The sequence below is a fragment of the Pteropus alecto genome, unplaced genomic scaffold, assembly GCF_000325575.1.
Source record: "Pteropus alecto unplaced genomic scaffold, ASM32557v1 scaffold166, whole genome shotgun sequence".
Taxonomy (NCBI): Eukaryota; Metazoa; Chordata; class Mammalia; order Chiroptera; family Pteropodidae; genus Pteropus; species Pteropus alecto.
Window position 1 is genome coordinate 8843936 of NW_006439757.1, and position 21290 is coordinate 8865225.

Consider the following 21290-nt stretch of genomic DNA (forward strand, 5'->3'; position numbering starts at 1 on the left):
CAGTTTGACATCTTATTCTGCTTTATTCTCAAATAATGAAGTGTTCTTCATTATTTGAGAATGTCTTTATGGTTGTTTCTTCAGGTTGCCAAATAAATAGGGCAATTCTAACATTTACTCTGGCAAACTAACTTATTTTCCTAAACAATTGATCATGAAACTGCTCAAGTCCTGACTCATTTATTCTTTTATAGACTCAATTTAAGGGAAAGATCTTCGAAATCTCCTGTGTCGCCCCTCTCTAGTTTTCTTACCACCACTGGGGTCCTTTTCTTTGTGTTTCCATAGTTTCTTGTAGAGCTGTAACATAATGATTTATGGTAGATGCTTTGATGTCATGGGACCTGAGTTCAAATCCCGTCTCTTCTGATTTTTAACTACGTGCTTTTGGACAAGTTGGTCAACTTCTAAGTCCCAAATTCATCACCTATGAAATGACGATAATGTGATGAATACATGAAGTAGTCAATATAAAATTCTTAATTCAATATGTGTCAGCAATTGTTATTACCTCTATATGGCATTATCCATTGTTCGTCTAAGTATTCTCTCAGTAGACTGTGAGCTTTTTGTGGTCAGGGATTGTATTTTGTTCATTTCTTTATCCCAAATGCCTAGTACTATGCTTAGGACATAGTGGCCACTCAGTGAATGTTTGTGGAATAAATGAAATTTCTCAAACTGGCAAAAATGTGCGTCACAAAACAAAGCCGTACTGAAGGTTAGTGTTGACTTTATGCATGTTAGCATGCCACCAGCATGATAACAAATAAAGGACAGACATGATACTTTCCTTATGCATGTATTTATATTAATGTGATGCATCCAGTTTGCATAATGGAGAGATCTACCGCTGAGCGTCTTTTCAAGTTTCAGTGATGTGCTTGCCGTGTTTGTTGTCTGTTATAGCTGCACTAGTATGAGGCTCTTTTCCTCTTCACCTCTTTCCTCTTGAGACATTTTAGGAAGTTAAACTGCTTTTTAAGCGTTAAATAAAAGTTCTAAAGATAATCAGTAAAAATTTACTTAGTAAAACTTTTGACCTTATAAAAATCTGCATGGGCCCTCAGTACTGAGAGCTGTGAACTGTCTTGAAGGTGGAAGTCATATATCTTCGGTTTTAATTTTCCCTCCCCTCATGAAATGGCATTCAAATTGAGCACTTAATAGTGACATTATAAGAGGAGGTTTATCTGATGGGTCAAAACGAGCTCAAATTTGAAACATATGTAAAATTGCTCTTTCTTTCTTTCCCTTCTCGTTAATTAGTGGAGTTCCTGCCAGTCCATTGCTCTGTGAATGTTCTCTTTCTTTTGAAATTCAGGATATGGTGTTTTGTAAGCAATCCAGCAAGCGGCCAACTCTTTCTAATAAAATGTGGCCTCAGAGAAGAGCCTGTTTGTGTTACCAGTACCTTTTGTTATTTTCAAATGATTTACCTACATCTTTAACTGTTTCTAGTTCGTAACTAAAGGATAAGGTGGCTTATATTTCGGAGTCGACTCTTAAAAAGATACGTTATGCGCTGATTATGATAGTAAACCCTGAAACAACTTTCTACTGCCAGTTAACGTTTTGTTTTTTTAGAAATCTGTTTACTATAAAAATCACTGCTGAGCATGATAGTTCTATAATAATAATGTCACCGAACGCTGGTTCGTGTGCCCAACGTTTCAAAAGGCCAAAACTCAAAATGTCAGAATTTGGAGTAAGGAAAAGTTTGTTGATCAAGAAGGCGCCAGCGGAGAATATGAGAGACTTAGCAATGCCTCAAATTCATCTTGTTCGCTGGACTAGGTCAAGGGTTTTTAAGGGGACTGGGGGACAGGTATGTGGGGTGCTAGTGGGGCAAGTTTGAATCGAGGGACCTTGGAACTTGGCCATTTATGGTAAGGGCCATTAGCACTGGATCTTCTGGGCAACAGACTGTTCGCTTCTGAAAGAGTTCCATTGTTCAAATGGGGACCCTGGTCCTTTGGGTCCCCGTTTGTGTGTTTATATAGAGCTGAGACTTCAGTTCCAGGTGCAGGTGGAGGTCAAAGTTCTCTTTCCTCTGTGGGTGTAGATCACTTATTTTAAAAATGAGACTAAATAAAAAATAAATAAATAAAATGAGATTAAATATAGCCCTTATCAGGTTGCTAAAAAAATCCCTGGTTATTCCTGTGGTTATGGCATGTCAAAGTAATTGGGAAAAACAATTACGTGTTTGCACGTGCAGGCAGCTACTTGTATGTTCAGATCCCGAAGTGATACTGTCTCATTTGACCTGCCCAGTTTCTCTTCCCACATACCCTAAAGTATTCCAAACCAGAAAATCTTTCCTTAGTATATATTTGCTATTCACTGCCATTGTGTAACTTTTTCTCCCCAAGAAATACTTTGTTCCTAGATCTTGGTTCAACAACTTGCACGAATCATAAGCTTTGATCATGAGTTCAGGATAGTAGAACTTCAAGTCTAAAGTTTGGACTGTCACCTCCCAGACCAACGGTCTGAATGCCTTTCTTTTTTGTAGCCGATGGGTAATTTTCACAGCAACCTTTTCTCATGACCATTACAAAAAATTGCTGCGTGGCATTCCAAGCTAAAGTCAGCTTTCTAATATGAAAAGAAAATATATGCTTTTGTCAACATAGCTAATACTTTCCATTTAGTTTAAGGCATATTTAATGAATATCCATGATGTGTATGCGATTTTACTTTATCTGCCAGTCACCCCTTTAGGCAGAGCCTTTGCCCATTTTGAAATGCGTTATTTCATTTCTTGCCTTGGATTCTACTTTTTCACCCACCTTGAACTTAACTGACATAGTGTATAACCATTGAGCACATTACCAGATTCTGCAACATAGGTGCTGCATATAGTTGCAAGGGTTGAAGGGTTCTTTGTACTATTCTTGATGTAGTAAAATAAAGACAATATCTGTAGGGGAAACTACTGGAAATGTTAGACATTTGCACAATAAAATGATTGTTGTTCTTTGTGTGTTTTAGGTGCAGTGTTGGACATGTGATTTTAAAGTACAACCGTCCGGTTGAAATAGCTTCATTCGTCTCAAGTCGTGACATTGTTTAGCACAGATTTTTAAAGTTTATTGGAGGAAACTGGTATTATTCATTGTGGGAACTCAGTAAATGTTAAGCCAGATTCTCCCCAGAATCAGCATCATGGGAATTAAGTTGAAGCACTTTTGGAAACTGTACTAACTCTACAAAATCAAAAGGACCTTTATAGTGCTCTCACAATGAGAAATACGCTTGTTAAATGTGCTTCTCAAGAGTCAAATTTAGTTTTTGGAACATGCTAAAGCAATATAAAATATAGACAGATAATTCTAGATGTTTAGTGAATATAGCATATAGACAAATATACTAAAATATTATATAGACGTATAGGTTTTGTCTAAGCCTTGGCGATGGCAAGATAATTATGAGTGGAGCAGTCACTTTAAATTATTTTAAATTTCAAATTGATATACATATTTATAGATTTCACTTGCCTCTATAAAATAGCTTTCACCTCTCTCTCTCTTTTTTTACTTCTCTCCATAGCTAGTATCAGAAATTGAAGAGTTTTCTCTTTTATCTAAGTGGCTTATTCTTTTTAAAAAATCATTTCTCAAATTTTTTTTTTCTTGGATATCGTTGCCTTCTCTAACGATGTTCAGGTAGTATACCAGGGTTTTACATATTTGGCCAAATTTGCCTTTACTTTTATGCGAAGATCCTAAGGTAGACGCTTTGAGCTAGGTTTGGAGAACCTAAAGGATTAATGCGACCCCACATTTTCTCCTCCTCTTCCCTCATTGACTTTTCTTCCCTTCTGTGGATATTAAAATCAGAAAGAATAGTCATTTGAATATCAGTTGGGAGCTTTTGGTCTGATGATGCTGGGTCACAAACACAGAGGGATGTGTATGGATTCGTTTGCTGTCAACCGTTTATTCCAAAGCTTTCTATCTCTTTATGAACAACCTCCAGCTTGGTCCTTAAGAGTTTTTCCATACCTATTACAGGTGAGGAGTTGGATAGTATTGATCATAATGGGCACTTAAAGATACGGGAAGAATTTGTCTATTGTTGAAAAGAAGTGTTTAAAGGAAAAATTAGAAATGTAAATTGTCTTTTTTTTAAAGATTTTTATCTCAGTGATCTCAATTCATTCTCTATAAAATGCATGCAAGTTGCTTTTATTTATGTATTAGGAAAACCCTAGCAAATATATTAAGAATAGTTACACTATAAAAAAAGACTGGTAACTTGAGGAGTTTATTTTTTAAGAGGGTTATTTTTAGGAGGTTTCATAGAGGTATAGGGAAAACAATTTGAGTCTTAAGACAGGTTCATTTTGGTTAAGCCTGTACTGCCTTTGTTTATCAAATGGAGGCAGCCTAGAAAGAGTCCAAGGTCCTGGCTTTCACGTCCTTAGCACTCACCATTTCGTTTCTGACCAAATCAGCGTTGTAAATGAGGCTTCAAAAATATAGTTGTAAATTTGGTTACAAGTTAACAGTTTACAGCATCGCTTGTGCCGAAGTTCTCCTTCTCTCCAGGGGACCACCGGTCTCACTAGTTTCTTAATTTATTTGCCAAACGTACTAAAACAGAAGGTCATGGCGACTATACATCCATTTGTATATTAAATTGTATAGTTGTTTGGCATGTAAATATTATTAAAATGTGCCTAAAATAATAAATGAACAAGTCCAAATGTCTAATGAAAATTATAATTTCAGTTAAATTTGGGACATATTTTCATAATGTCAGTGCTTATTTTTCAGTGGCCACATTATAAAGTGATATGTCCTCCGATTTTTTTAAAGGGAGATTTTCCAACTTTTCTGTCTTCTCCTGGAACCAGGACAGTGACTGCACGTTTCAGTGTGGACTCTAGTGTGTGTTGGTTCCACAGTAGGTTCTCTATGCATTGTGGAAAGTGATGAATGAATGAATGAACACTTTAGAATGAATAACGCACATATTAGACATAGTTACGTACACTTTGCGAAACCATTAACTGTGGGCATGGAAGTGCACCCTCTCTCCACCATGTAGCCAATAATTCTATCAACACACAGTTCTTCCTTCACTGTGAGCTTGAAGAGAGGGAGCCATCTGAGGCATTGTCACAGTGCCTGGCTTGTGTACTTTATTAGAAACTGGATCTGATATTAATGCACCCCCATAGCCTGGTCCTGATTCTTGTTCTGGTCCTTTCTACACAGAGCCCTGGCTTTGTGTTGCCTCTTGATCTGCTTCTTGGATGCAGGTCCTTGTTAAATGCTGAGCCACAACACTCAGACTGCTTTTTTTTTTGGTATCAGAACCAAAATCCTAAGTGCAGAGGGCTCATAGTTATCAGCAGGATGATCCTGGATGTTGTGACTACAGAATCAGACACGGCCACAAGTGACATTTAGCATTTAAGTGAATACCACTTCAATATTTATAAGAGTTGTGTGGTCCTATGAAACAGGATAATGAAAAGAAGGAAAAATTCTTTGGAATAGGATGGAAAATAATTATTTTAAAAACCAAGGAAGTGCAATGATAAAATAGTGGCATAGTCACCTGGGAGGTAATTACTGACTCTGATTTGTCTTGAAATTAGATAATAGGACATAAACCTAGGGCTATGTCATCACCATTCTCCTCTTCAAATTTTAGAGTCCATGAAATAGAAATTATAGAAAAAGATTCAATGTGACAGTTGAGGTGGTGAGAAAAATTGCTCTGAATCTCTGCAGCTTCAGATGTCACATTTGTCTAGAACATCAATAGTCACTTGTGGTGGTAACCTCCTCACCCACTACATTCTTTTGAGAAGGTAACCCCAAAACTGTCATTTGCCATAACTGTTTCTTTTTTGGGTAAGAATCTTCAAGGAGATTTAGAAACATCTATACAATTGGGATTTTAAGTACTTTTAAAACTTAAAATGTTCAATAGAATTTGGTTGGCTCTAGTATCTACAGATTAATTTAGTAATTCTTGTAGAAAAATGTTCACTGAGTAATTATTTCAATTATGATTTTTAAGTTGGAATTTTAACAAGTTTGCAAACGGTATTAGAACATTTAAGAGAACGTAAGAATCATCATGATTTAAGAGAACTTAATCATCATCATGTTATTTAGGAAGTTGGGAATGTTTATCAGTCAGTCCAACAAAGTGCTTCAAAAGGGAATTGAATATATTACATTTATATTTACAGTTTGAAATTTTAAAGATAATTTAATTAAGCAACCAAGCCTCCTTTTAAGGTGATTATAGATTCTGCTAGATTTGTGAATAGGTCAATATGACTTTTAAATTGAACTTAAATCCTATGGAAGAACTAGGATTTTGAATTTATAATTTGTAACTATTAAATTCAACACTTATTTTTAAGAACCAAATTAATTTCCAACTCTTTTCTTTTCACATAAGTCACCAAAAAGCTTTATTTAACATTAGCTTCTGCATGCGGCGGCTCAGAGCTCAGTTCTGAAAGCAGGGAGCCCACCTTTTCTGAAAGATTTTTTGCTTTCAAATGCGTGAGCTACAGGAGGTTTTGGAGGTGTTGAACATGTGCGAAATACCTGATAAAATGCCTCCTCTGTGTTAATGAATGGGAAGGAGTCTATGAGCTTTCTTCAAATTAACCTTTGAATGAGAACGAAGTCTGGGCTGAGTGTTGCTTAGAAAAGTCTCACTAAAATACATACTTGGTCTGTGGTTGGTGCCAGTGTTCTACAGTCTAGTGTGGCATCTGGGACTAATAGAATTTCATGTTTTCATGTGTGTGAGTTACACACAATTTTACTGTACCTCTCAAACCCATTTCAGCTCCTAATTTGTTCTCCAGTGGTCCCTGTAGGCTAAACTGGAGAAACTTTATTAAAAGAGTATATTAATTTTACTCACATGTCAGAATTGGTGAGCAGGATGTCGAGGACTACTCCAAGCCTTGCATTAGCAGTAAAAACCATGAACTATGTGATAATTATTTTCAATATTTTTGAAACATCTTTCCCATTACTTCTAGACTTCTATGTATGCTTTTTATAGTCAATTCAGATTGCTGGGTAGATGGGTGCTGGGGGTACCTTGTTCTGTTCTAATAAACATTTCCCCTTCTCTTTCAACTCCGTTTCAATTTGCACAAATTGTATCTTAAAAAATTACATCAGGAACATCAAATATTTTTTTCTGAAGAGTTTTAAAACTCTTGTCATTGTTGCTATCGTTATTTTAACATTGAATCTGAACTGTTGGTTGCTCTAATTCTATGACCTGTGTGTACAGGGAGAGGGAATGAATGAGAATGTGTTTCTTGGATGTACAGATGGGTGAGACTGGCTGGCATTTCCCCCACGATTCATAGAATAAAAGTCATGTGTTCACGGGCTCTGTAAAGACAGTAGCATAAGCAAAACATTCATGCCTCTGCCAACATATCCAGGAGGCTAAGAAGGGTCTCATTTGTAGACCATACCATATTTTCCATGATGTTCTCAGTTCCTAGGCCAAGGTAATAAGAACACTTTATTATCAAAAAGGTCCTACTAACAACTTTACAGGTATAAATCACTCTAGTTGAGCAAATTACCAAGAAAACTAAAGACATTTTATTCACTAGGCATTTAGAAATATCAGATAGAAATGCTTTTAAACCAGTTTACATTTGGAAATCAAATTTTGAGTAGTAGAGGGCAGTACATGAAGTGTATTTTTTATTACTGGGTATATTATTATATTTATAATGCTAATGTATTTATTTAAAATAAGAACCAAGGTCTGCTGTATAAGTGACATACTGCAAATTGAAGAGATACTGACAAAAAGAAGCAACAAATAACATATTTTACCAAGTACTTAATATGATGATATTGACTCACATTCTACAGGGTGTTGAGAGAGATAACATCAAAGGAGAGATTTTAGAAGGAGGTGGGAATTGGAGCAGGAAAGTAGAAGAGGGGATTTCATTTTATGCTGGTGGAACAGGGTTACCCAGCCCTCAGGCCATGGACTGGTACTGGTCCATGTTAGGCACCAGGCCGCACAGCAGGAGGTAAGCGGTGGGCAAGTGAGCGAAGCTTCATCTGTGTTTGCAGCCGCCTCAGCTCCACCTCAGATCGTCAGGCATTAGATTCTCATAGGAGGACTAGTCCCTGATGCCCAAAAGTTTGGGGACTGCTGCAGTAGAAAGTCATTCACGCTTGTGTCTTTTTCTTCACTGTCCCCAGTGGTGATAACATGTAAGTATTCAATAAGTGTTGTGACAGACAATTACATTCCATCGACATAGGACATTTCCGCCTTGTTAGAGAGCGTGTAGTTTTTAGGGTGTTGTCCTTTGGAGTTGACCTCTCTCACCAGGAGGGTAAAACTATTGATAGAGATTGTTAACATTCTCTTTATATGTAAATTAAGCATGTAATATAACACGATTGTATTATACACATCAAATAATTATAAATATAAGTAATTACATTAAGCATTAAATATATGATATCATATAGTTATGTTATATATCATATAATTATATTATGCATATAATATGTATTATATTGTAATAAGCAACAATTGATTACCAATACTTTACCCTTGTCCCAGGTATCTATTTTTTAAATTAATTAATTAATTTTTTGTGGTGACAGTGGTTAACAAAATCCGATAAGTTTCAGCTGTGCATTTTAACAGTAAGGCATGTATCTATTTACACTGTGTGTTCACCTCCCATAGTTAGATTTCTTTCTGTCACCCATATTGGGCCCCTTTTACCCCGTCTACCCCCATCCCCTTCCCCCTACCCTCTGGTAACCACTAGTCCATTGTCCATGTCCATGAGTCTCTGTTTGTTTGTCCTGTTCATTTGTTGCTTTTAGGATTATATCCCGCATGTAAGTGATATCATGAGATTTTCAACTTTTTATGTCTGGATTATTTCACTTAGCATGGTTATCTCGAGGCCTGTCCGTGTTGTTGCAAATGGCAGTATTTCATCTCTTCTTATGGCTGAGTAATATTCCAGGTATCTATTTTTGAACACTCTCTAGTAAGTCATGGACTAAGAAGAAATTAGGTAGTTTTGATTTTGTTAGGTCAATTTCCAGCAGTTAACTATAGCTCAGGTAGTGTTCTGTTTTGATAATTCATTTTAAAAACTACGTTTAACAACACAATAACAACAAAAATAAGAGCAACGACAAAAAAGTGATGTATTTTGCATACTGAAGGAGAATGCAGCTCATACATAGCCTTTCCCCCTGCGTGGACAGACACTTCAGGACATTCCTCCAGCTGCATCTGTCTAACACTCGAATAACGATCATGTAACTTGTTAGATGCTTTCGGGAAAGAAATTCACTATGCGGAAATATTTAGTATTTAACTAATTTTTCCAATTATAGGTTTTTGATTAGGGGAAATTTATTTTGAATTACAACTAATGTTAAACCCAATCTTCATTAGTACTACATAGAATTGTGAAACATTAGAATTATAGATTTTTTTTTCTAGCTGAAAAGAACACTGTCATTTAAACACGAGCTTAAATTGAGCTTCAGAGAGAGATTAAACACCCTGCCCAGCATTGTGTAACCTAGGAGGCCCATTTCCTGATATGTAGTTAGGCATTCTTTTTAGAATATTTCCCAGAGCATTGTATACAGATGAGGGAATAAACATAACTATTTCTTATGTAGACATTGAGGGTCATGAGCTATTTACATGGACTGAAGTCTGTGAGGGAGTTTACAGGAATGTAACTTCTCAGTGTATTTTCAATTCCTTAGAGCAGTTTCCAGACCATATGTTATAAACGGGTATGGGCATGCCAGACAGGGCCTGAGGTGGTGGGAGAGTGTGTTGAGTGGCAAAAAATCAGGAAAGGAGAGAAATAAATCACTTTAGCATACTGTAAGAATATACAGAGAATATTATTTTTCTTGGCAGTAGAATCCACTCTCTAGGAAGAAACAAGCTTTTGTTGGAAGACTGCTCTGAGGATCTCTTTTGAGGCCTGGGCTGAGGAATTGGCTAAATTGAATAAAAAAAGGAGGGGAACATTTTCAGAGGCTTCATAGTGAGTCAGAGGAGAGAAAGACTTAATGGCTGGTGGTTTAAGAGAAACTTTGGGGATTACAGAAGTGGTGATGGAGACGTCAGCAGAATCTGCTGTGCTCCGTGATGCATTGTGGAATAGATTACTTTGAAATCTTGTTTCAAGATAAGCACTGGCAAAACCAGAGGCTGTCCTAGGAAGGCCGGTTACATGTCAGTTGCGATATGTGAGGACCTGCTAACGAGGATCACATGTGCGCTGTTCCACGGCGCTTCCTAGAATTCACACGGGCAGTGTTTGGGAAATGTAAGCCAGACATCTCCCACCTCACTGATGACTTACAGTAAAGTCTGAGATCCCTGAGTCAAACCTTGGTCCCAGGAGAATGTAAGCTCTGGGAGAGGGCCTTGGGAGGATGCTGCGGTTTCTAAGGGTGTTGAGGATTTTGTGAACCATGCAGAACGAATCATGAGAATATAAATAACTGAAATCGGCTAAGGTTTCCTTTTAAAAAACAGTACTTATGTGGACCTGTTCATGTATTGACATTAAATTTTAAGTGAAAAAAGTTATTTGTGGTAAAGAAGATCACATATTTGTTGAGAATTTTTTCAAACTAACAATCAGCACATGGTTTCTTCTCTCCCTCTCTCTCTCTCTCTTTTTTTTTATGTATAGATTTTTATGGCAACTACCATAGTCAGGCTTTAGAACCGTTTCATCACCCAAAAAACTCCCTCATAGTTACAACCTCCTCTCACTCCTAATCGCTAGTATCCATGATCTGTTTTCTAGTCACGTAATTTTGCCTATTCCAAACATTATGTAAATGGAATCGTACAGTATATAATCTTTTGAGACTGACTTTTTAAACACAATATAATGCCTTCGAGAGTCATCCATGTAATGGCATGTATCAATAACTTGTTCCTTTTTTATGGCTGTATGACTACACCACAGTTTATCTTTTAAACTGCTGATGGACATTAGATTATTTTTAGTTTTTAGAAATTATGACTAGAGCTGCTGTGAATGTTCAGGAATAGGTTTTTACATGACTGTGGGCTCTACTGTTTTCCATTCCCACTGGCGATGTATAAGAGCTCCAGTTGGGCACTTAGCTCGCTTCCATATCTTGGCTGTTATAAATAATGCTGCAATGAACATAGGGTTGCATATATCTTTTTGAATTAGTGTCTTGGATTACTGTTTTCCATAGTGGCTGCACCAGTTTGCAATTCCACCAACAGTGCACGTGGGTCCTCTTTTATCTACATCCTCACCAGCACTTGCTGTTTATTGATTTTTTGGTGATAGCCACTCTGACAGGTTTGAGGTGATATAGTACATAGTTTCTTAAAAGAACGTTATCTCCATATTTGAGAATGTTTTATAAAACATATGACAGTGGTATAGGAATTATTGATGTTCTATTCCATATCTAATTCATAGCCTATATTAAAAAGAATAAATATGTATAGGAACTATACGTGGAATAAAGCACTCCCTTAAATTATTGTACAGAAAACAGTAGTACGCATTATTATAAGAATTTAAGAATATATATGAAATATATGTGGTTGAAATTTTTTTTTTTTGCCACTTGAGAAACTCTACCAAGATGATTAGATGATAAATTCTGTTGATAATACATAGTCAGGATATGGCCAAGCCAAAAAAAAAAAAGCCAGAATCTTCAGGTTGATGTCTGAGTGAGAGGGTGTATTCTCATGAGCAGGAAATGGGCTAGTAATACAATGAAAACACTTGAGATAATGTCACAGTTAATTCTGGGTAAAATAACTTCCCTTTGATTATCACATTATTTCAGGTGAAAGTATTTGGTCTGAATTATTCAGACAATTGCCTTAACTCTCCATTTGATATGTGCATAGTCATGAACTTTGGGCATTAAAGAGAGTGGGAGTCTGGAGCCTAATCAAATGCAAGATCAGAAAGAGGGGGCCACAGAGAAAGTTCTATGTGTGTTGAAGGTCAGTGAATAATATACTGTAATGATCTGATTGGGCAGTTTTATTAGCAGCCATTTCTTTGCCAGACTAATAAAAAGTGACATTTTTTGGGTTGTTTTCCAAGTTCTCTTACTTGGATTCAAATAAAAAGAAAAGAGTGTGGATCAAGTTTCATCTTGTTTCTTGCTTTCTGTTAAGTTGTATACTCAGCTTAGAAACCGAACAGACATTTTAAGATAAAATTTGAAATTGTAAATGCTGTGCATTGTATATAGTTCAAAGGTATTACGTGATATTTCACATATAGGAAATTGTACAGGACTCTTGGGAAATGTTTTTTAAATCTCAGAGAATGCCAGCTGGGCACATGCAAGGCCCAGATGCCCAAAGTACTTCAGAAGGAGAACTAAAAAAACCTTATAGTGATGGGTTTGTGACATCTCAATCTCGCAGGTACAGACCAGAGTACTGGGCTAATTCTAATATGAAGAGGAATCCTTCCTTGTCTTAAGTGAATAAAAAGCTAGATTGACTTTTATCCAGTCAGTTATTCTAAGACCATTGCTAGTTTTTTTCTCCTCACAAAAAGGACATTTTTTTCCCTCCTTATAAAAAGGAGGCGCACCAAAGATGTTCCATTTATTTCTTTCTCTTTTTTCACCTCCTTTCAAAAGAAAAAAAGTGTGTGTGTGTGTGTGTGTGTGTGTATCTCCTTTCAAAAGAAAAAAAGTTTGCGTGTGTGTGTGTGTGTGTGTGTGTGTGTGTGTTGGAATTTCTAATATAGCAGAATATTCATGAAAATGTACGTTTCAGATAATCACGTGTGTTCTTGGCGTAGTGAGGTTTTCACTCTCTGAATTAGTTCTCGCGGTCATGGTAACTGGGCCGAGGGATCTCTTATGTGAGGGAGGAGCTGCTGTGGCAGACTCACCACGGTCTCTCTGTTGTAACTTCTGCCACCTGCTTTGAGGTGGCTCTTAGAAAGTGAGCCATCAAATGTCAGAAATGTCACATAAGAAGTTAAGATAATAAAGATGGTTAAAGAGATTCAGACACTGAAACATAATTTATAAAAGAAGAAAAACAAAAAGTATTAAAAACCATAGAAATAAGGTAGAAAATAAAGTTTAAATGTGACATAGAAAGGCTAAGCAAAAGTATTTAAATATTGTGAAAATAATAGGCATTTAATTTTTTTATTTTTTGCTCATGCTTGTATAATGCTTAGTATATGCCACACACTGTTTAAAGGCTTAGCTCATCCAATCTTCAACTCTTATAGGGTTGGTACTATTATTATCCTCAACCTACAGAGCAGGAAACAGAGGCATAGAGAGAGAAGTGATTTGTTTCACATCATAGGCAAAACCAAGATTAGAATGTATATGTATATAATATTAGTTACACTGTTAAATAGATACATAAAATCAGCACATCAGACACCTATTTGCTCCCCTTCTTCTGAGACTAGCTCCTTTCTTCTTGCCTTTCTCTTTGTTTTTCAATTTCCCCACCATGTGATTTGAGTGGGAGCCACTGCCATGTTCTGCCCTCTCTCCTTGCTTCGAAAGCACGCTTCTTTTCTATCCTCCCAGTATATCTTGACTGCAATATATTTCCAAGCATTATCTCAGATTCTCTGTGTTTTCATTAGACAAAACAAGATCATCTCTCTTAGGGCAGATGATTTCAGCTTAAAAATAAAACTATTAAAAGTAAGATTTAATTGTTATTTCGAACATTCATATTAGATAACTTAGAGGCTGATAACGATAAGAATAAAATTCTGACCTTTTTCACATTATTTATTTCCTTGGTTAATTTTTTAAATCAGATTATAATATTAATAACAGACTGATAAGAGAATGCACTAGTGAAAATATTTTAAGATGTTAACACTTGCCATTATATTTAAGATTATCAGTCTCCATGTGCATGCACACACACATATGAACATACCTTTAAACGGAGTATGTTTATCTAGGATTCAGGAAAGTTAGAAACTGAGTGTAAATAAATATTTTTAAATGGAAAGGTAAGTGACTTCTCAGGTGACCTGGTGTGGAATGAGTGAAAAGATTTAGGCAGTTACTTTCGCTACAGTATCTGATCATCATAGATTGGAAGACACTGGAGTTTTAACATGGATGGCTCATTTTACTTGAAAATCCAATATTTTTTTCTGAAGTAGATGTTACTATAGTGACAGAATGGCTTAGTAACTGAAGACTCATTTCATTGGTTGAGTGTCTGCAGACTCGCTTGTTGAGTAGCATTAATATGTTGCTTCCTGCTCTTTTTTTTTTTTTTTATTGCGGATACCATCTGGCATTAGCAGTATTTAAATATATAGCTCTGTCAGAGAAGGGATGCTGGGTGGCACACACTGAGGTGTTAAAAATAAGTTTTGCAGGCATTGGTTGTTTTAACTAATTGATGACTAAGAAGTTCCATGTCAGTCACTGCCTAGTATAGCCAAGTAATTCATAATTTTAGGCTTTGACCCTAGGAACTGAAGGGCTTTGCCTTTGAGCTTGCTTATGTTTTACAAATTTATTTGCCTAAATAAACACCTTTACATGATCATATTACTTTTGATGTGCCTAAAAATGAACCCACTTGATAAACTGTTCTCTCACATTATGTGTCCATAAACCATATGGGAGTGTATTTTTAAAATGATTACGAGGATGTTTCATGTGTTAGAACACGAGTAAGACAGAATACGGCAAGTACTGTAAGGGAAATACAAAGTGAAGTTTGAGATTAAAGAATGGAGGAGAAGCCCTTCAATAAGGATGCCAAGAGGCCCCTGGGGAAGAAGTGGTGCCTAATTGGCCTGGATCTTAGCCAGTATAGACGAAGAGAGGATTCTAGAAGAAGTGGTAGCATTCATTAAAGTTATAACACTAGCCTCTCTGAGAGTAGGTTCCAAGGGAATGTTCAGAGAATAACAACAGCATACTTTGTGTCTAGACCTTACTGTACACCACCAATGTACCTAGGTTCCAGTTTTTCTACATCCTCCCAAACTTGTTATTTTCTGTTATTTTGATTATGGCCATCCCACTGAATGTGAAGTGGTATCTCATGGTTGTTTTGATTTGTACTTCTCTAGTGGCTAATGATTTTAAGCATCTTTTCATGTACTTCTTGGCCATATGTGTATCTTCTTTGGAGAAATGTATTTTCCAATCTTTTGCCCAGTTTCTATGGGCTATTTTTCTTTTTATTGGTAAGTTGTAAGAGTTCTTTACATATTCTGCAATCAAATTCCTTATCGGACACCTGATTTGGAAAAATTTTCTCCTATTCTGTGGATTTTCTTTTCACTTTCTTGAGGGTAGTCTCTATAGCGCTAACATTTTTAATTTTGAACTAATCCTATTTATTTATTTTCCTTTGTTCCTTGTACTTTTGATATCGTATCTAAGAAACCATTGCTTAATCCAAGATCACGAAGATTTATACCTATGTTTTCTTCTAAGAGTTTTATACTTAGGTCTTTAGTCCATTTTGAGATAATTTTTGTGCAGGGGTCCAGCGCTCTTCTTTTGCATGTGAGTATCCAGTTGTCCTAGCACCATTTATCGAAAAGACTATTCTTTTAAAAAATCACCCTCCCTCACAATATTTTCACCTGCCATGAATGAGTTTTATTGGTTTCCTTAGGTACCAAGGATTGCTGTAAATCTCCGAGGCCAAACTTTTCTAATTTCTAAATACTATAGTTTATTTAGACTTTAATGCTAATCTAGTAACCTTCATATTACTGAGTTTCATAAAATTTCCTTGTGGTCTCAGTATTACTGAGTACACATAATCTTAAGATTGTGTACCAGTTGCCCCTCTTTCTGAAATACTTTTGTTTGTCGACCATACAAGCCTTTTTAATTAATTAATTTTAAAGAAATCACTGGGTCAGTCTTTTATCATTATTATTTATGCCTATAGCACCTGGTCTTCCTAGGTGGTCTCCCATCCAAGTACTAACCAGGCCCGACCCTGCTTAGCTTCTGAGATCAGACATCAGGTTTGTTCACGGCTGCATGGCCATAGACCATGGACCATGGCTCCACTGGAGCACGAACCCAGGACCTTCTGCATGTAAAGCATACGTGTTAGCCGCTACACTATGGAACCACGTCCAACACGGGGGGCAGTCTTGAACTGTATGAGCAATTCACTAAGAAGAACAACTTCAACTTATAAAGGGTCCCCCCCGCAAAAAAATCACTGAAGCCCAGAACCATGGACCAATCTCTTTTTGATGCAGTCTGATTATTAAGGGTCCTATTTATTCACAGCTGTGCCCAAAGTAGAAGTCACACCCATGTGGGGTGAGTCAACAAAAGAGACCAGGAACTGTCAGCTGCCAAAGACCCAGCTATTAATGGAGATTTATTTTTATTACATGCTTGTCAACCCAGAAGGTGCTAAAATAGAATCTCAGTACTACTTGGTTTAGGAGGCAGAGGTTTTGCAAGTTTGTAGCTATTTAAAAAAATGAAAAGAAAAAGTGACAAAGGGGAGGGGACCATATTTGTCTCTGTGTTTGTTCCTTTCTCAAAATGGAAGGTGCGATAACTTATTAGAAGATATTTTAAAGGCCTAGCTGAGAACCCGGGATTGGTTTAGAAAATGAGAAAATTTTGCTCGAAATTATTATTATTTTTTTATTTATGATACTACCATGCCTCATACGTGTGTGCACGTATGTGTGCGCTCATGCCCTGTGTATGTGTATGTGTCGGGGTCCCCTCTCTGTGGGTGCTATGGGATCTGAGGCTAAAGGACAACAATCCAGCAGAAAGCCTGGTTTCAGGGGATGTCAAAGGTTGTTTCCTGGCTGTACTGGTAGAAGAATCCAGGACCAGAGAGTGCTGACTAGAGGACTTACACAGTCTTTCCAGTCTTAAAGGAAATGAGGAAGTGATTCAGTATCACCTCAGGGGATCTCGACCACGGCATTACTTAAGACAAAAATCTAGCCCATTGATTCTGAGAGTTGGCTTCATTCTTCTCTCTGGAGGAACTATTTCTCCCTTTTTCTCCTCTTTAAAAAGAAATTATTAAAACAAAAGGCATTACTGAAAAGGGAGTTTGTTTTAGTAGTATAAGAGAGGTGCTATCAGCACTTGTTCATTGAAAAATGGATATTTTCTATCAACTTTTCCCCTTCATTCTTTCCTTCTTTCCTTCCTTTTTTTCATTTTATCTCCTTCCCTTCCTTCCCCTCTCTTCCCTACTCTTACCTCCTTTCCACCCCTTTCCTTTCCATGTTCCCTTGATCTTTTGTTTTATTTAGTTTATCTCATTCAGTGGAGCTCCAAGTCAACCATCTGGTAGAATATACTTGACGCAGTTGGTAAATCAGTGCCATATAAGTTGCTCAACCATCGGCCAAGAATGGCCTTGATCAATGAATGTACATTCTCCTCCTTGTTCTTCACTGAATGAAGATGAAGCCAGCTTTCTCCTCTTTTTTGGGGTATGGTCACTTGAATTCTGATTCCTTAGAGTACACAATGAAAACGTTGTGAAGGGCTTGGAGCAGTTTTTCTCATGGGTACAGGTGTAGAGTACATGGCAAACACATTCCGTTTATCTGATCAAATGGTTAATGCAATACTTTTATTCAAAGTAAAGAGTGTGCTCTGACTTAGGGTAAATGGTGAATTATTCGGTGGATCCTGGTTCTGCTAGAGGAAACACTACTCGTGTTGCTGATGATTCAAGGAGAAAACCTTTCTTTGCCAGAAGGAATGGGGAGAAGAGCAGTGTGAGGAAGAGTGGAGTTGGACTGTCTCTAAATTCCTCCATGAGAATAAAACTATCTCTTTAAATATGAAAGCACTTTCTGTCTACAAGGGAAATCATCTTTTGGGGGGGAAATCATTCATAACTTATTGTTATGGCGTGAACGATTCTAAGACCCACGGAGCCAATTGAGATGAATTATGAGCCTGTATTAGCCGGCCGGCCACTGACTCTCTACCATGCAGGGTTAAAGGAGATCAGCCCCGGGGTTTGAGAGTGAGGCAGTTAAAAAGCCTAGAACAAGCAACAGATTACAGGAGCAGAAGTTGGCCATTAGCACAATACATCACCTAGTACCACACTTGTGGTTAACAAGTAAGTGGATTACAGAAGCAGACATTGGCCATCTTCATATCTTATACAATACACCTCCTAAACCACACACAAGCAAGTAGGACAACTTCTGGTATCTAAAGATATTTCTTCCCTGTAGCTGACTTAGCTAGTTGGCTCACTTGAAAATTTTCTACCCTTAACATTATGGGACAGCAAATGGCTGCTTAGCATAACCATTGGCTGAGCTAATATGTCTTTAAAGGTGTTGAACCTAAGGGACAACTTTTCTAGTGGAACAACATCTATCCACATGCAGAGCAGGGTCAGATGATTTCAGAGGGCATGGGGGCCCCAGCTAGCCTGAAAGTTAGGCTTTCCAAATGCGTTCAACAGAAGAGTTTTCGTTCAAAAGGGTAAAAGCACATTATGGAAAAGTTAAGCAAGAAACAGAAGAGAAAGATGTTAATTTAATGTTCAAAAGAAAACAGATCTGTGGTTAACATACAGACTATGGATTTTAAAAAAATATAGTCTAGTGGTAAGGAAAACTTTAGATATTAAATATTTTATACTTACAGGAATACCATACAATTACATAATCCTATATAACTTTCAAATAAATATTAACATTAGTAAGCACTTCCTGCATATTAGGCTAAATTCTAGATGCTGGAGATAAGGCAATAAGTAAAACAGACATTATTCCGTTAAATCCTCTCAAGAAACCTCGTGAATCGGGTACCAGTATTATTTCTATTTCACCTGTTAGGACAGCGAGGCCCAGAGCGGGCACACGACTTGCCCAGAGTTTCATAGCTGGGCAGTAGAGGCGTCAGCATTAAATCCCAGACTTTCCTGTTCCAGAGCTTGCGTGCTTCACCCCCGCACCACCCTGTCTCACACAGTGGGCACTGTCACCACGTACTTCATCCTAAAACAAGGCAAGGCGTGTGTTTTTCTTCACATTTGAAAGAGATGAAAATACAAAAAAATTAAAAGTGACTTATTTAGAGTTGTATGTATGTCAGAAAGAAGTTCTAGAGCCTTCTCCATCTCTTGCCTTGGCTGATGACTCCGTCTTCTCGTTGTCAGCCTCCACCAGCCACATCCCTCTGTTTCCTTTCTCCCGATTATCACAGTGATTTTGCTCAAACACGAAAATCTGTATTTCTCCTCAGTTTGAAAACGTCCAACGATTCACTTATATTCTTAGAACCAAACCCAAACTTCTCAGCATGTCCTCTTTCTTTTTCTGTCAATCGAGATATAATTGACATGTAACATTCTATAAGATTAAGAGGTACAACGTGTTGATCTGATACAATTATCTGTTGCAGTTTGATCACCATCATAGCATTAGCTAACACCTCGATCATGCTACATAATTTTCATTTCTTTTTTTGTGGTGAGAACAATTAAGATCTAGTCTCTTAGAAAATTTGCAGTTTACAGTACAATATTGTCAACTATTATTGCATTGCTGTGGCGACTGTTTCTGATGGGCCCCGCCTACTTCTCCAGCTTTATCACTTGCTACTCCCTTCCCCTCAGAGCTATAGCCCGACTGAACTTTGTTCATTTTAAACAAGACATTCTTTTCCTTGCCTCTTTCAGGTTACATCTGCTGTTTCTTCTGTCTCAAACATCTTTTTTTCCCTCTCCGCCCCTTACTCTATCTGACCTTTTTGAAGTGGCTAAATCTTACTCCTTTTTCAATCTCCACCTGGAGGCCACCTCTCCAAAAAGGGTTGCAATTGCATGTTCTCCACTTCCTTCCCTAGACTGGAAACCCCATGAGGAGGTGGCAAAGGGGAGTGTGGAGGGGTGAGGGATGGGGCTCTCCTCGCAGTTCTCTCTAGCACCCAGCAGGGTATCACCAAAGGTGATTCATTGATGTATTTACTTTTGAGCACCTGCTCTGGCAGGTATGATGCTAGATGTTGGGCAGAAGTGTCATGTAATGGAGAGTTTGAGGGATGCTGGAATCAGGGAGCTCAGAACTGAATTCTAGTTTTATCACTTAACTACTTTTGCGACTTTAAGCTGGTTACTTAACCTTTTCTAAACTTGTTTTCTCAAATAAAAAATGGGATCACTAAAATGGCGTGGAACTTTTATGTGGGTAACTGACTTGTAAATAGATAATTAGTGCACATGCTCTGTGTTATGGTACAGGCACTGACAGGGTGCTGTGGGAACACAGAGGAGGGTAATCAGCACAGCCCCAGGGATCAGGGAAGACGTCTCTGAAGCCTTTCTTCTTCCTCAGAGCTTCTGGCATAGACGTGCCTGGACATACTTGAAAATTGGCCAGCTGTTCATCTTTCTGAAAAGTATAGTCCAAGATCTTTCTGAGCATGATGGCAGAGCAAGCGATCTTCCATTCATAAATATTTATGATTCTGTTTTAAGTTAAATTATTAATGGCATTTGGAGAAATATTCTATTTTTAACATGGACAAGAAGAATGTTCAGTTTGAAACATCCTGAGCTTGCTAGCATACTGGGAAAAAATGTCTTAGCTTTGTTGTTTTCTCAAAAAATTATGTATATATTTAGTATAATAACAAAATAAAATTCGTAATGGAGTTAGAATTTTTAAAGCTATGTAATTCACATTTTAAGCTTTTACTGTTTCATTAGTTTTCCTAAAGTAAATTTAAGGATGACTGCTAAAGAGGGTCTTCATCTATCAAATTGATCAGATGAGTGTAACCTGAAAATAGTTCTGTGTCTTCGGATAAAATCTGTTTTATGCCAAAGAAAGCTTTTTTTATGATGAATAAAAACCAAGCTATAAATTTTTAGGAGTCTTATAATGAATAAGATGACCTACTTTAAAGAAGGGTGAATTAAAATAATCTGAGTATATTTGTACACAATTTAAGGCTAGATATTTTTATTTGAAAACCTAAATTTATCATGCTTCTAAAAATAGTTTATATGTAATAAAAATAAAAACAATGATGCAATCAGGGAGCTAAGAACATTTTCTTGCATAAATTGTGAGTGTGAATTAACAGCCCGAACAGTATTCTTTTGTAAGCTACCTGGCTCCATCATTATAATAGTTTGATGAAAATCAACTGTTGTACAATTTGTCCAAAGAAATGTTGAACAACAATAACCTGGATTATATATACATATAATATTATGTATAATATTAT

The 21290-nt window shown here is 37.0% G+C and overlaps 1 protein-coding gene and 1 pseudogene across 1 annotated transcript in view; one reads left to right on the forward strand and one right to left on the reverse strand.

Annotated features, from left to right (window-relative positions):
* CPE (carboxypeptidase E) overlaps positions 1-21290 on the forward strand; it is an 87677-nt gene that overhangs the window by 5624 nt on the left and 60763 nt on the right. The gene's annotated exons all lie outside the window — the stretch shown is intronic.
* On the reverse strand, positions 15973-16088 carry LOC112484006 (annotated as a pseudogene).